This window comes from Lolium rigidum, chromosome 4, assembly GCF_022539505.1.
Source record: "Lolium rigidum isolate FL_2022 chromosome 4, APGP_CSIRO_Lrig_0.1, whole genome shotgun sequence".
Classification (NCBI taxonomy): Eukaryota; Viridiplantae; Streptophyta; class Magnoliopsida; order Poales; family Poaceae; genus Lolium; species Lolium rigidum.
In genome coordinates, this window is record NC_061511.1 from 26,524,365 (window position 1) to 26,537,988 (window position 13,624).

The following is a 13,624-nucleotide window of genomic DNA, read 5'->3' on the forward strand; positions in this document are numbered from 1 at the left end:
CGGTGTTACCAACAATTTTTCTTCTTCAATTCTAGATGCGTCACTCGTTCACATTATGATTGAGAACCCTACTGATCTTTCCAAGTCCTAGCGCTATCGAGTTGCGCCTCACTCCCTTCGGTCTCTCTCAACCCCACCCAACCTACCTCCTCATTTAAGTTCTACTCCACCGCATCCCTAGGCTGGACCGGGTATCACACTGCCTTGGAGAGGTGATGCTAAAAATAAAATGTGAGCACTCCCGGTGGCCCAAAATATGGCCATCGACTCTTAAGACCAGTTGGTGGTCAATCTCGATTCTAGAAGCCGGTGATGGTAGCCGGAACTTCTATAACCTCCTAATGGAGGCACCTCTTTAAGTTCGTGGCAACCTCTCGGTCTCAAGTGGTTTCGTCCCGAGCCTTGGCAAGTGTGGCTGCAGTTGGAGCTTAAGTCTCTACGACGAGTGCAAATGACCCAATTCCATTTTTCATGTTTTCTTTTAGGGTCTTTCCTATAAAAGCTAGGGACCGTGTTGTAAGTTTCCCATCTTTTCGAGTCCCTATTGTAAATTGTACTTTCACTGTGGATGATAATTAAATGTGGCATCCAAGCCCTTCTTGGCCTCTCCATGTTAAAAAAACTTATTGACAAACAGAACCTTGTTAACCTTCGAAGCCCAAGTATTACGTTTTCGTCTTGAAATTCTTCCTCCTAGTCACATTTTTTGAAGTGATTTGCCTCAATGTTCTTTGTAGGTTTTTTATATTTAAGTCTAAAGTTTTCATAACCTAATCTAATTTGCGGACTCCAACTTACTTTAATTTGGATTGCGTTTGCATAACCTCTGTGACCCAGTCGAGCAAGCAAACCAACCTAGTAAACCCGAAGAATTGGTGAACGATATTAGATTGGTAAGGGAGGTTTAACGGTCATGTAAATCAGGATTGAAAACAATGACGGGAGCCAGCAAGGCCGTAGGTTGGGGCCATGCCCCCCCCCCCCCACACCCTTCATGGTGATTTTTCCTAAAAAGCCTCTAGTTAATATGTATTTTTGACCTGCAAATTTACCTAAACTTACTTATATGGCCCACTACAAGGTAGTTTTACATGTATTTGGCCCCCCTTGTGTAAGTTTCTACCACCAAACATTTCACTTGAATCTGTAGCTTTGCTACCTTCGCAACTAGAGGCAATGAAGATTGTATTCCTTTATTTATCTTTCTTGGCATCAATAACAAAAAGAACCATAGGTGCACCAACCAAGGCAGAGATTGGAGATACTACGATTGGAGTGCAGTGACCGTACCCGAGATAGATCTGAACCGACGGTTGCGGAGAATAGAATAGGTACAACGGAAAATCATGGAAGCTCTGCCCCTGGTTGAAAATATGGACAAAGTTTTGGTTTTCGGCGGGTACCAAAATATGTTTAACCTCGAAATATAGACCAAATTCATACTAGACTTAAACCTAATTAAAGTTAGTGAAAATTTAATTAAATTTCATTACTAATTTTTAGTAGACCCAAATCTGAAAGAAAGTAAGAATTTCCAAAAATCAGATGGTGCCCTCAAATACTATTGTTAATGAAATTTTAAACCGTCATGTGAACCAGAAAGAAAGTTGGGGAACTAAAATGGACTTCTTTTTTGAAAATAAAATGTTTAGGGACAAAAATGAACTTTTTTTAATGGAAAAAAATGTTGTCCTCTCTGTATGTTCCAGAAGACGCGCTCCAAAGCGGTTGCGCCGCAGAGGATCCAGATCTTGAATTCAAAAGCAATGGGAAAGCAAGCCGTTTGCGCGTTGAAACCGACTGATTTCCTCTTCTCTCTCTCTCTCACCCCTGAACACCTCTTGACTTTCCGTTCCCTTGTCTGACTCTCCATCTCTCTCTCTCTTCTTCCTCCACCCATCGCTCGCTTCGCTTTCCCATCCACCTCCACCGCCACCGCCATGGATCCCTTCCACCACCTCAACACCGCCTTCTCCAACCCCTACCACCCGCTCCTCTCCTCCTCCCCCGCACCACCACTTCCCTCCGCTCCCCCCTCCGCCGCCCCCTCCTCTTCCTCCCGCCGACCCGCCCGAGCGGGAGCGCCTGCCGCAGTGGTCCCACGCCGAGACCTCCGCCTTCCTCGCCATCCGCGCCGAGCTCGACCACTCCTTCCTCTCCACCAAGCGCAACAAGGCCCTCTGGGAGGCCGTCTCCGCGCGCCTCCACGCGCAGGCCGGCGGCGGCTTCGCGCGCACGCCCGACCAGTGCAAGTCCAAGTGGAAGAACCTCGTCACCAGGTTCAAGGGCACGACCGGCGACGTTGCGCATCCGTCAGAGGGCGATCCTTCTGGCGTCGCCGCGGGGGCAAGGGGCTCCTTCCCATTCCACGACGAGATGCGGCGAATCTTCGACGCCAGGGTAGAAAGAGCGCGCGCATTGGAGGCGAAGAAGGCCAAGGGGAAGGACCCAGCCGCTCGTGGTGATCCGGACGACGACGACGGTGGTGGTGGTGTCGGCGACGAGGACGAGGAAGACGTGGAGCTGCTGGAAGACGAAGATGACATCGCGGAAACGAAGGGAGCCTTATTGGGGAAGAAGCGGAGGAGGAATAAGGCGGCGCCGGCGAGGACGGCGTCTGCGGGAGGACCGGGGATCGAGATTGGCGAGGTGGAGGCGGTGCTGCGGGAGTTCATGCGGCGTCAGACGGAGATGGAGGAGCGGTGGATGGAGGCGGCCGAGGCGCGGGACGCCGAGCGGCGCGCGCGCGAGGAGGAGTGGCGCGCCGCCATGGTCGCGCTCGGCGAGGAGCGGCTCGCGCTCGTGCGGCGGTGGCGGGAGCGGGAGGACGCGTGGAGGGCGCGCGCCGAGGAGCGCGAGGAGCGGCGGCACCAGCTCGTCGCCGCACTGCTCGCCAAGCTCGGCGGCGGCGACACGTCCTAGCTAATCCATCATTCCAATGCAATGACGACCCACCGGTACGGATCAAAGCCCCTCGCTAGCTCCATCGATTCCTAGGCTCCTAGCTAGCTCGCAGCATCACTAGGAAATGTAATATGCTAGTGAACAAATAATCATCTCATTTTGACGGAGAGATCGTAATTCTTGGATTCTTAATTGCTCAGGACAATTGATTAATTCATCGCCGCAAAGTGATTGACGGCCGGCCCGCCGGATTAGCTCCTCCTTTAATTAGATCATCAGTTTGTACTTTCTACACCGACAGATCAAATCCATGGTCTTGCATGTCTAGTACCTTTGTTAGGGTTTCTTTAGGTAGTGAGAGGTCAGGAAAGGAGGCCGGTGTGTACTGAACTACTGATAAATGATGTGGTGAAAAGGGTTTTGTACATCTTTACTTAGCCCATGACCTGCAACTGCAAACTCACTAGTCTTATCACCTTCATCTTCATTAGATATCGATCAGCTTTCCAAATGCATGCATGCCTTTGCATGATCAGTCCATCCTTGGATGTTTCATGTTCCTCCTGGCTTCTCCTTCTACTCATCATTTCACAAGGTGGTCTAGCTCGGCAGAATCTAACAACGTGGGTGCTTACATACATTATTTGCTTTTTCAGATATATCTCTGCAGTGTGCATGTGTAGCTTTTGAGCAACATGCATGGTCTATACATATCTAGATCTTTCTTTCTTTTCAGTTGCATTGCTCTAAAGAGATTTGCATCTGAAAAGTTTTCTATTTAGTGAGTGTGAGAGGAAAGAAAGGCAAGCAGCAGGCATGATGGGGGCGCGCAGTTAAGTGCAGCTGCTTTGATTTACTTTGCTTTGCCTATCATGTGGGTGAAATACCGCGTTCAGGTATTGATGCCCTGCTCTGCATATGTTTGCCTGATGTGCAACACTTATATGTGAAAAAGATAGAATCCACTGGAAAACCCTGTAATCTGAATGCATCATGCGTTCATATGCATAGAGGATAGTGTTTTTTTGCTGTACGGTAGGATTTAAATGTAAGGTATGTCAATGGTATGCAACCATGGACGTATACACACTGTGTACATAGAAAAGTGAGTATGAATGCAAGCATTTTGATACATACTTTGCTTTAGAAAGGAAAATGCAAGCCTTTAATCATGTTAAATTCGTGGCACAGAGGTTGTAGATTTATTCGAACTCCTACTTTTCTACTGCAGAATTATTGGAATATTATACTCCTCCGATCCAAAAAAAAAATGTAAGTGTCGAAAATTTTGTACAAACTTTGCACTAAATCTGTACAAAGTCAACCATACTTATTACGGATTGAAGAGAGAATGTGATTTTATATACTCCAACTAACTTCCACTTTATCGTTAAAATACATATTAAGGGCATGAAAACATAATTACGGGGTGGCATATACTACCTCCCTTCTTCTTTAACCGACGCGGGAGTACATCCTAGTTAGTAGAACTTACATGTTGGGCGTCAATTAAACACGTCCGGAGGGAGTATGCATTTGTGAGAAAGCCACATGATGATATCAATTACATGCGAGACTTTGAAGTTCAGTACGACCTCCATGCAAGTTGTAAATCTTTGTGCGAAAGGCACATCACGATATCAATTACACATGAGACTTCAGGCTCATCAGTACAATCTCCAGGAAAAAGTTGTTAACTTTAGTGCATGTGTACGTAGTTCGCCTAGCTTCTAACATACTCAATAATGCTTGGTCAATAAGATTTGTCTACCGTGGGAGAGGTGCTGATCATGATTAAATTCACCAATAAACTTAACATGATTAATATATCAATAAGAGATGAGAAACATGTCAGTAATTAGATTTTTTAAGGATTAAAGAGAAGATGAAGATAGTCGATTCTGCTTTAGATGATCGATGATATGTGTGAGTTTAATTTTATTAGGATTATATATATGATAAAATAAATAAGGGGAAAACTAGCTGTCAAATAAGCATATCATCAATACATGCATGATCCAATATGGGAAATTGCCTAGCTAGCTGGTACGTTAAGCTTTCTTTGATGTGTATGTGATGCGTGTGATCTTGTTTGCTGGTTGTGGTTACTTATGCATTACATCAAAAAGAAATACTTATCAAGCATAATCTTGTGTGTTTACAATGGCAACAAGTAATCAGAGTGAGGATGTTATGTTCGTTTTCGAATACTTCTCTGGGTTTGTCCCCAACATCGCATAGGAGACAAAATATATGGATTATGATTGAGCAAAAGCATTAATTACTTGTTGATTGATTTGATTTTCAATCTACATCATGATTATCTATTTCTTGAGCTAACTGGGTCAACAATCATATGCATATATATCCATTGATTTGATTTATTTTCATTACACTAGGAAGTGTGTATACTGCTTTCTGTCCCATAATTCATTGATGATATATGCTCATGTGTTCAAGGCAATTCATACTTTGCATTTATAGATGAATTACGTTTTTGTGCTTGTGCTAGCTTTGCTTTCATATTGGCTATAATATTTCAAAAAAGACACTGCTAGTTGCATGGAGTATATTGCATATGGATGGTGGGAAGGAACTTATATATGAATGAGCAGCTGTAGGATCTATCGACCTAGCTGGGTAGTGCGTACGCTTCACACATCAATCAATCAATAGTTTATGTGCATGCATGATCCACCAGGTCAATTTGCTAGCCCAAGTGTGAAGTCACGGATCGCATGTTTAGCCAAAATCTAGAGAGAGACCACCTGACACGGAATCAATATATTCTTTCTCCCTACTGATGTGACTTAACAAACGGACAAATTATCAGTGTCGAATGTTACAATCAAGTTGCCCACATTGCCCGAAGAAACGAAGCAGACAAATCGCATGCTATCGATGGAGTACATGGACACCGTCAGTAGTACTGCACTACTCCTGTTCTATGGTCGTGCCAAGTCGACCAGAGGCTAACATCTAATCATGCTACCCGATAAAAAAATGCCAGTACTCATAACATACAACCTTATTATAAAAAATACAAACGTGGGTGTTATAATAAGGGAGTGGTGTTTTGGCACATGGGAACACATGCTCCCTTTATTTTAAAATGCATATTACACAAATTTTAAAATCTTAGAAAATTGAAACGAAAATTCGCACGTAAATCTTCACGTGGTACGTGCTCACCAATTCATTTCGTGAAAAATTAACTTGTCGTATGACGTGTGTAAAAATGACAAAATTCAATGCTAAACTAAAGCCTTTCAGAAGATAATTTTTCTCTTTTTTACATAGACCACACAAAAATATTGGTCTCTCACGAAACTTGACGAACACACATATATCATGGAGATCTACGTGTAGAATTTTTTTGTCAAAATTTTTCAACTTTTCGAAATATAATATTTTGGTGGAGGGAGCATATGCACCCAGGAGCCGAATTGAATTTCCGTATAATGACATCTATATTATAGATCGGAGAGAGCACTAATTTCTTCGTTCCGGTTTAATTGAGCTTCTTTAAGAGGCTTAGCGACCAGATAAGCACCGATAGGTGAAAAAAATAGTTCTAAGGGCATCCTTAATTGGTGATGTATGATCAACACCTAAAAAAAGATATACATCATAGAGAATGGGTTTTAATCACTTTTGCAGTTTTTGGTTTTCCAGGTGATATAAAATAGATCATCGCAACATGTGACGTACAATAGAGCACCACACACATATTAACATATCAAGTTTGTAACACCCCTCTTTTAGCTAAACCTAATTAGGGTTGTTTGTGCATCATTTGCATCATGATATTTTCCTAAGAACATGCATTGAAGTGAAATATTTGAAAACCCTAATGTTGGTGCAAATCTCTCCATGTTCTCAATACTCAAACTATTTCAAAGTTTCAAATTCAACCTATGTGGCCATCTACTTTTTGTCAAGAAGGCCATAGTGTTAAGAAAGTTTCACAACATTTGAATTTTCAAACCAATTTTGAAATAGCAAAAAGAGTTTCAAAACAAAATAAAAATAGAATTCAGAAAAAAGGAAAAAAAACCCTCACTCTCTCTTCCATGGGCCAGCAGCCTAGTTCTCTCCACTCTCTTCCCTCTCTGCGCAGCCCAGCAGTGACCCAAGTGCAGCCCAACCAACCTAGCAAAGTTTCCAGGGGGTTTTCCGCAAAAAGCGTCATCTTCCCCGCGCACCGAAGCTGCTCGGTGGCGAGCCGCCGGCCACCCGATGCTCCAGCGCGTGGAGATGATCGCCGCCGCCCTCGGCGGCCTATAAATGCCCCTCCGCTGCCAAGAGCCCTAGAACCCCCAGTTTTCCCCTCTCTCTCTCTCTCGCGCCATCGAAACCCTAACCCTAGTCCTTGTAGTATCCGCCAGTCGCCGTGCCTACGCGCCTCCCAGAGCCCTGGCAAGAAGCTCCACAACTCCGCCTCGTCGTGCTGGTTCTCCTCGTCGACGCGCGCAAGCGAGGGGCGCTCAAAATCGACGACTTTGACCTCTTCTTCCCCGACAGTACCGAAGATCATCGGCGTCGATTCCCCGCCGTACGGCCTCCTCCGGCCTCGCTGTCACCTCCATTAGCATCGCGGTGAGCCCCTCGTCACGTCGGTGCCCTCGGCCCTATCTCTGGCCCTCTGTAGAGTCGCCGCCACGTGCACCCATGCCGCGCCGCCGCAGAAGCTCGCCGCCGGCCACGCTCCGGTGTCCAATAAGTGGCAGCACCACCACCGTTGGGGCCACCTCGTCCGTGCGCGTCCAACGCGCCCACGCGCGCGTCCTCTTGAGCCCGACATCGTCTAGTCCGTGCTCGACATGGCCGTAGATGCTCGCACTGATGTCATGCTGAGGTCAGCGTGACGCAATAATCTCTTTTCTATTTTCAAAATAGTTTTCTTTTATTAATAAATACATTTACAGGTGGGTCCCCTGTCAGATATTTAATTTTTTCCTAAATGATTAAAACCCTGACATGTGGGTCCAGTATGTCAGGCTTTTATTATTTTCCAGGAATTTCCAGAAATGATTTAGAATGAATAAAACTTGTAAAATTCATAAATTTTTAAATCAGGAAAATCTGTATAATATATCAAAAATTTCAGAAAAATGAGATCTACATTTTGGTAGCAAAATCATGCATTGTTAAACAACTTTGAACCCTAGTTGGTTTAGAAGAACTAGTTGTACCCCTCTGAGGGTTGCGGAACCGCTAACCCTAGTTCCGTCGAAATCCCAGTTAAATAGATGAACATGCCATAGGGTTAGTTTCAGTACCTAATTAACATGTCATGTCATCATACTTGTATGCGCATTGCATTATGCCATGTGATGATTATTCTTTTACCTTTCCGGTATTTGCCTCTTCGCGATCGATAGAGCATGTGCCGAGACGATGAAGATCGACAACGACGCAACTCAATACTTGTCCATCGACGAACAAGTCAAGTATGGGATCTCCGAAGATCCATATTGGTTTGTCAGTGACAAAGGCAAGCCCTAACATGGTTCATATATGGTTTCGAAATGCTTTTACTTATGGTTCCTACATATTGCATACGACTCCAATATGTTTTATCAATATGTTTTATCGGCATGTATAGTTATCCTATGTGTTGCATTTACCATCCTTGTAGACTAAAATACTCTCATCCACTACTCCTAGCAAGACTAGGTTTGACCTCGTGTGCATCGCTAGAGCCGTTGTGTCGAATATGCTTAGCCATGCGTAGTTGACGAATTATGATCCATCCGGTTGATGAATTAGAGCTGCGATTGAACCTAGTATGGCAGGATGACGTGGTAAGATCAGTGATAATAATTAAACATGCTTAAAGGCTTCAATGGGCCGCCACATGGGGATGTGGTGATTTGACTCGTTCTCGCCGATACTAGGACCTGAGTTCTCGCCTTCGGAACCAAGAATGAGCGTACAACCACATTGGGGCCCATGGTAACCCCTTGGCCAGAACTTGCCTAGCTTACCCATGAGTCAATTAGATTGCGAGTTCCATTTGGCATTCTGCATGGCGAAGGCGTGGAAAAGGTTTTCAAAGGTGCATCATACAGGGCGTGGCCAGGGTGAAGGATGCTGGAGGCATTGAACTGGATCCCCTGCACACAATGACCGGGACCCCCTCGTAATGGCTACCTACGATGATGGAGTTCCCCAGTTAGTTTGACTCATGGAATATGCGAAGTAAGGGAAATGTTTTGGTCGATCACCCTCTGCCGGTACACCAAGGAAGTGTGTACATGACGACACTAAGAGTCGGTCGGCGCGTTTGGGTAAAGTTGTACACCCCTGCAGGGTTAAATCTTTTTGAAAAGTCGTGTCCACGGTTATGGACGACTTGGGAAAGGACGTGTTGATCAACTTTAATCTAATCGTAAAACTTGGAATCAATGTGTGATAAGGATCCCTTCTCAGGGTATCGAGGGGGTGATCCTAGTTGATAGGTTCAGGTAATGATGAAGATCTCACTGTATTCAATATGATGATCAGTAGAGATGGAGATATCGCTCTCTTATCCCCTTTTAAAATGGTCTCAGTAGGCGAGCTTATGCTCCCTCTTATTTTACAAAGGAAAACTGGCTTTCCGCAAAATAAGCTCTACATAAAACCTCGCATACCAGCTTTGCTAAAAGGTTGTACTAAGTCTTGCTGAGTCTCTGTACTCAGCTTTGTAGGCTTTGTTTCAGACGAAGGCGCTCCAACAAATGGTGGTTTCTAGGTCGACATCGACGAGTAGCTTGGGATTCCCAGGTTGCAGCCTATAATCTATGGGTTGGGACGTCGCCGTTATGCTCCTGGCCTCTTAGGCCTTTTGCTATCTTGCTATTTAGAATAGCATAACTTCGCTTCCATTGATTGATGAAATGTCAGGTTAGTTACCTCTGCTTGTAATACTTTGTTTTTTTGCTCAGTTATGAGCTTGTATTACTTCTTTGAGTCGTAGAGTCACTGTTGTGTTACCGATTCTCACCCTGTAGGCCCTAGAGATCTAGGTTAGGCTTATGCCAGATGAGGATCTGGGTTTGTCTAGCCCCAACCTCCGGGGTCGCCACAAAGTTTTAATAAGTTTGCAAATCACCTCAAACATATCAACAACAAATGAAATTTTAACATTGCAAGTTCATCAAAATTTGTCAAAATCGTTCATTTTGTATTTTGAAATACGTAAACCAATATGAGAACACAAACTTGTATATCGATGGATCCTCATAAATAAGTTGTTGTTCATCCTCCCGCTGGATCATTGGGATGATCCGGTGTTCGCGCCGAAGTCCTACAACTTGGACACGTTCGAGGAGTGGGAGTTCAACCCGCTGCTGAGCCGAGTACATGGGAGATGCCGAGTACTTCATCCACAACTACACCCGTGGCCATGGCGACAACTATGATGGTGACCCACCCAATGTGCCCGTCGTCAAGCAGAAGCTGCCGGAGCTTACCTAGGAGGAGGCCCTCCAGATGGTCATTGCCTAGAGCGAACTCGACAAGCCAGCCAAGTGGGACAGCCTTGCCATCCAGCTACGAGAATCCACACTGGCGCAAGGATGACATGTCATGCCACCGGTCACCCTAGCATGCACGCCGTCTCCACCCCCGGTGCCAGCATGGCAGCACTCGTGCCTGCGCCAATTCCAGCAGCTGGACCTCCTCTAGAGCCATACCGGCCATGGCCGTGGGAGCCGCCAGCCTTCATTGATCTCGGCGACGAGGAATAGGTGGCAGTGGTGCAAACCTTAGTGAGCTAGGGTTGTAATTTATTTTTATTCAAGTATTTTAAGTTTTTTTTTTTTGCTATATGTAAATTACATTTTTTCGATAAAGGATGCTTTATTACTTTAAGAAGCAATTACATCCAGCCTCTGCATAACCAGGATGCACACAGCCGTTTTGTTGTCTCAAGTCCAAAAGGATAAATAATAAAAACTAGGCGAGATACATATCGGAACGATGAATCATATAACGCCTAAAGTGTAAGTGGGGCATCTATCCGTAGACTATGCTACCACCCATGTAGGGAAGATGTATCCCTCGCCGTAGCCTCCAACCGTTTACAGACCTCCGTAAATAGGTCTCGGTTCTCCACTCGCTGAAGAGGTAACCATGAACGGAGAATACCTGTACATATGTAGATGACCTGCAACAAAGAGCAATTTTTGTCATTAAAGATCTTGTCATTTCTACATAGCCAAAGCGCCCGGATAATCGCTAGCGCCCCCACCCTAAGAAGCAACTTAAACCTTGAATCTATACCATGAAGCCAATTGCCAAAGACATTGGCGACACTAGTCGGAGGATACGGGGTAGACGCTACTTGGATGATCGACCATATAGATCTCGCGAACCGGCACTCGGAAGAATAAGTGTTTGATTGTTTCGTCCCGATGACAAAAAACACACCGTGTACTTCCATGCCAATTCCGCTTAACAAGATTGTCTTTGGTGAGAATAACCCCACGACGAAGATACCATCCAAAAATTTTAATTTTTAATGGTATCTTCATCTTCCAAATCTTCTTATTGCTATCAACTGGTAAATCAGAAAGAAGGATCGCATTGTAGAAAGATTTTACGGAAAAAGTACCATCTACATGAAGGTTCCATCTAAATTCGTCTGGTTCAGGCGATAAATGAATATCTCCGAGCCGTTGAATTAGGGTATTCCATGCCACAAGTCTTTGTCCAAGTAAAACCCGTCTGAACGTCACATTCGGAGGTGAGGTAGCCATTACCGTAGCAATGGTATCACCTTGACGACGAGCAATCCTATACAGAGCAGGATACTGTTCACTTAAGGGTGCATTGTCTAGCCAAGCATCTTCCCAGAACCGTATTTGTGCTCCATTCCTGATTGAGAAAGTACCATGGCGAAAAAATACAGTTTTTGTCGCCATAAGACCAGCCCAGAAGTGAGAATCCCCAGGTTTCCAAACCACTTGGGATAATGTCTTCGAACCGATATACTTTCTCCGAAGAATAGTTTGCCAAGTACCATCCTCAGTAAGTAGCTTAAACAACCATTTACCCAGTAGAGCTGAATTCTTGACCTCTAGGTCATGAACTCCAAGGCCTCCTTGATCTTTGGGACTACAAGCTATACTCCACTTAACTAGTCGATATTTCTTTTTCTCGCTGTCCCCTTGCCAAAAGAATCTGGATCGATAGTAATCGAGTTTATGCAGAATTCCTTTCGGTAGGATGAAGAATGATAACATATACAGTACCATATTTGTGAGTACCGAATTAATGAGTACCAATCTTCCTCCCATGGACAGCAATTTACCTTTCCAACTACTAAGGCGTTTTTGTAATCTCTCTTCCACTAATTTCCATTCCGCGATTGTAAGTCTCCGATAATGAATCGGAATACCCAAATAACGAATAGGAAATTGGCCTTGCCTGCAACCAAACAACTCTGTATATAGAACCGTATCGTTTTGGGCATCACCGAAACAGAACAATTCGCTTTTATGAAAATTGATTTTCAATCCTGACAACTGCTCAAAAGCCGCCAAAATTAATTTCAGATTTTGAGCTTTTTCAAGATCATGATCCATAAAAAGAATTGTATCGTCGGCATATTGAAGTGTAGATAAACCACCATCAACCAGATGTGGAATCACTCCTTCAATCTGGCCATCAGCCTTGGCCCGCTCTATGAGTATAGCCAGCATATCAGCTACAATGTTAAACAACATCGGTGATAACGGATCCCCTTGGCGTAACCCTTTTTTGTGTTTGGAAATAGTGGCCGGTGTCATCATTAACCCGGATTGCGACACTACTGTAGGATAACGTTGCATAGAAAACAAAAAAATTTCCTACCGCGAACACGCAATCCAAGCCAAGATGCAATCTAGAAGACGGTAGCAACGAGGGGGTATCGAGTCTCACCCTTGAAGAGATTCCAAAGCCTACAAGATGAGGCTCTTGTTGCTGCGGTAGACGTTCACTTGCCGCTTGCAAAAGCGCGTAGAAGATCTTGATCACGATCGGTTCCGGCGCCACGAACGGGCAGCACCTCCGTACTCGGTCACACGTTCGGTTGTTGATGAAGACGACGTCCACCTCCCCGTTCCAGCGGGCAGCGGAAGTAGTAGCTCCTCTTGAATCCGACAGCACGACGGCGTGGTGTCGGTGGTGGTGGAGAAGTCCGGCGGAGCTTCGCTAAGCGTGCGGGAAGTGGAGGAGCGGGGCGGCTAGGGTTTGGGAGGGGGTGGCCGGCCACTCAAGGGGGTCGGCCAGGCTGTGGTCTTGGGGTGGCCGGCCCCTCCCCTTGGCCCCTCATTATATAGGTGGAACCCCAAGAGGTGGTGTCCAAGTCTTCGAATAAGACCCGAACAAAAAACCTTCCATAGGAGGGGGGAAACCTAGCCAAGCTAGGACTCCCACCAAGGTGGGAGTTCCACCTCCCATGTGGGGGTGGCCGGCCCCCTAAGGGGAGTCCACTTGGGACTCCTCCCCCACTAGGGTTGGCCGGCCATGGAGGTGGAGTCCCATGTGGACTCCACCTTCCTTGGTGGTTTCTTCCGGACTTTTCTAGAACCTTCTAGAACCTTCCATAGAACCTTCCGCGACATTTTATTCACATAAAATGACATCCTATATATGAATCTTATTCTCCGGACCATTCCGGAACTCCTCGTGATGTCCGGGATCACATTCGGGACTTCGAACAAATATTCCAACTCCATTTCATATT

At 45.3% G+C, this 13,624-nt stretch overlaps 1 pseudogene; it reads left to right on the forward strand.

Annotated features, from left to right (window-relative positions):
- Positions 1-1,940: 1,940 nt before the first annotated feature.
- LOC124707396 lies at positions 1,941-2,922 on the forward strand (annotated as a pseudogene).
- The last annotated feature ends 10,702 nt before the right edge of the window (positions 2,923-13,624 follow it).